At 49.7% G+C, this 2500-nt stretch overlaps 8 non-coding genes across 8 annotated transcripts in view; 4 read left to right on the top strand and 4 right to left on the bottom strand.

The window, feature by feature from the left end:
• Positions 1-66, bottom strand: part of TRNAK-CUU (transfer RNA lysine (anticodon CUU)) — a 73-nt gene extending 7 nt beyond the window's left edge. Inside the window, exon 1 of the tRNA in view lies at positions 1-66. This exon is cut by the window's left edge and continues 7 nt beyond it. This is a non-coding gene — a tRNA (tRNA-Lys).
• Positions 67-560: 494 nt separating this feature from the next.
• TRNAK-CUU (transfer RNA lysine (anticodon CUU)) lies at positions 561-633 on the bottom strand. Its single transcript has one exon. It is a non-coding gene; the product is annotated as a tRNA-Lys (tRNA).
• Positions 634-750: 117 nt separating this feature from the next.
• TRNAG-GCC (transfer RNA glycine (anticodon GCC)) lies at positions 751-821 on the top strand. The gene has a single exon. It is a non-coding gene; the product is annotated as a tRNA-Gly (tRNA).
• Positions 822-1126: 305 nt separating this feature from the next.
• Positions 1127-1199, bottom strand: TRNAK-CUU (transfer RNA lysine (anticodon CUU)). The gene has a single exon. It is a non-coding gene; the product is annotated as a tRNA-Lys (tRNA).
• Positions 1200-1316: 117 nt separating this feature from the next.
• On the top strand, positions 1317-1387 carry TRNAG-UCC (transfer RNA glycine (anticodon UCC)). The gene has a single exon. It is a non-coding gene; the product is annotated as a tRNA-Gly (tRNA).
• Positions 1388-1883: 496 nt separating this feature from the next.
• TRNAG-GCC (transfer RNA glycine (anticodon GCC)) lies at positions 1884-1954 on the top strand. The gene has a single exon. It is a non-coding gene; the product is annotated as a tRNA-Gly (tRNA).
• Positions 1955-2260: 306 nt separating this feature from the next.
• On the bottom strand, positions 2261-2333 carry TRNAK-CUU (transfer RNA lysine (anticodon CUU)). The gene has a single exon. It is a non-coding gene; the product is annotated as a tRNA-Lys (tRNA).
• Positions 2334-2450: 117 nt separating this feature from the next.
• Positions 2451-2500, top strand: part of TRNAG-GCC (transfer RNA glycine (anticodon GCC)) — a 71-nt gene continuing 21 nt past the window's right edge. Inside the window, exon 1 of the tRNA in view lies at positions 2451-2500. This exon is cut by the window's right edge and continues 21 nt beyond it. This is a non-coding gene — a tRNA (tRNA-Gly).

Raw genomic sequence — 2500 nt, 5'->3', positions numbered from 1 at the left:
CGTGGGGCTCGAACCCACGACCCTGAGATTAAGAGTCTCATGCTCTACCGACTGAGCTAGCCGGGCTCGGTGTGTTTGCATTGTGGGGCTATCCAGCAGGATAGAGATGGCATCGGTGGAAAACATCCCAGTCCGGCCCCTAAGTCCGGCAGGAGCCGCTAGCGTCAAAACAGACTCCGTCAAGCTTTGGTGGTTCAGTGGTAGATTTCTCGCCTGCCACGTGGGAGGCCCGGGTTCGATTCCCGGCCAATGCATTACTCTTGATTTTGTTGTTTTGCCTGTTCTTCGAAATGGGTATCCTTGGTTCCATTTCTCCTTGACTAACTCCTTCCAAGTAAAATAGCATCCTGGATGCAAACAGCCATGTCAGCTGTTTGTCAGGGAAGGAGTGTAATTATGGGTTGGTTTTCATGCCTCTTGGGCCTTCCATTGAAAGGTTGTTTACTTTTATTGCTCCATTCAAGGTCTCTTTTTTTAGTTCATTTTTTTGTCTGATCAGGATGGGAAGAGGACTTGTAAGCTGACAGTTGGGGGAAGAATGACCAAAAAAAACCAACCTCCGCCCAACGTGGGGCTCTAACCCACGACCCTGAGATTAAGAGTCTCATGCTCTACCGACTGAGCTAGCCGGGCTCGGTGTGTCTGCATTGTGGGGCTATCCAGGAGGATAGACATGGCATCGGTGGAAAACATCCCAGTCCGGCCCCTAAGTCCGGCAGGAGCCGCTAGCGTCAAAACAGACCCTTTCAAGCATTGGTGGTTCAGTGGTAGATTTCTCGCCTGCCACGCGGGAGGCCCGGGTTCGATTCCCGGCCAATGCAATACTCTAGATTTTGTTGTTTTGCCTGTTCTTCGAAATGGGTATCCTTGGTTCCATTTCTCCTTGACTAACTCCTTCCAAGTAAAATAGCATCCTGGATGCAAACAGCCATGTCAGCTGTTTGTCAGGGAAGGAGTGTAATTATGGGTTGGTTTTCTTGCCTCTTGGGGCTTCCATTGAAAGGTTGTTTACTTTTATTGCTCCATTTAAGGTCTCTTTTTTTAGTTCATTTTTTGTCTGATCAGGATGGGAAGAGGACTTGTAAGCTGACAGTTGGGGGAAGAATGACCAAAATAAACCAACCTCCGCCCAACGTGGGGCTCGAACCCACGACCCTGAGATTAAGAGTCTCATGCTCTACCGACTGAGCTAGCCGGCCTCGGTGTGTCTGCATTGTGGGGCTTTCCAGCAGGATAGAGATGGCATCGGTGGAAAACATCCCAGTCCGGCCCCTAAGTGAAGCAGGAGCCGCTAGCGTCAAAACAGACCCCGTCAAGTATTGGTGGTTCAGTGGTAGAATTCTCGCCTTCCACGCGGGAGGCCCGGGTTCGATTCCCGGCCAATGCAATACTCTTGATTTTGTTGTTTTGCCTGTTCTTCGAAATGGGTATCCTTGGTTCCATTTCTCCTTGACTAACTCCTTCCAAGTAAAATAGCATCCTGGATGCAAACAGCCATGTCAGCTGTTTGTCAGGGAAGGAGTGTAATTATGGGTTGGTTTTCATGCCTCTTGGGCCTTCCATTGAAAGGTTGTTTACTTTTATTGCTCCATTCAAGGTCTCTTTTTTTAGTTCATTTTTTTGTCTGATCAGGATGGGAAGAGGACTTGTAAGCTGACAGTTGGGGGAAGAATGACCAAAATAAACCAACCTCCGCCCAACGTGGGGCTCGAACTTACAACCCTCAGATTAAGAGTCTCATGCTCTACCGACTGAGCTAGCCGGGCTCAGTGTGGCTGCATTGTGGGGCTATACAGCAGGATAGAGACGGCATCGGTGGAAAACATCCCAGTCCGGCCCCTAAGTCCGGCAGGAGCCGCTAGCGTCAAAACAGACCCTGTCAAGCATTGGTGGTTCAGTGGTAGAATTCTCGCTTGCCTCGCGGGAGACCCGGGTTCGATTCCCGGCCAATGCAATACTCTTGATTTTGTTGTTTTGCCTGTTCTTCGAAATGGGTATCCTTGGTTCCATTTCTCTTTGACTAACTCCTTCCAAGTAAAATAGCATCCTGGATGCAAACAGCCATGTCAGCTGTTTGTCAGGGAAGGAGTGTAATTATGGGTTGGTTTTCATGCCTCTTGGGCCTTCCATTGAAAGGTTGTTTACTTTTATTGCTCCATTCAAGGTCTCTTTTTTTAGTTCATTTTTTTGTCTGATCAGGATGGGAAGAGGACTTGTAAGCTGACAGTTGGGGGAAGAATGACCAAAATAAACCAACCTCCGCCCAACATGGGGCTCGAACCCACGACCCTGAGATTAAGAGTCTCATGCTCTACCGACTGAGCTAGCCGGGCTCGGTGTGTCTGCATTGTGGGGCTATCCAGCAGGATAGAGATGGCATCGGTGGAAAACATCCCAGTGTGGCCCCTAAGTCCGGCAGGAGCCGCTAGCGTCAAAACAGACCACTTCAAGCATTGGTGGTTCAGTGGTAGAATTCTCGCCTGCCACGCGGGAGGCCCGG

The sequence above is a fragment of the Leptodactylus fuscus genome, chromosome 3 (genome assembly GCF_031893055.1).
Source record: "Leptodactylus fuscus isolate aLepFus1 chromosome 3, aLepFus1.hap2, whole genome shotgun sequence".
NCBI lineage: Eukaryota > Metazoa > Chordata > Amphibia > Anura > Leptodactylidae > Leptodactylus > Leptodactylus fuscus.
Note: the sequence above shows the minus strand (reverse complement) of the source record. Positions and strands in the feature narration are given on the sequence as shown.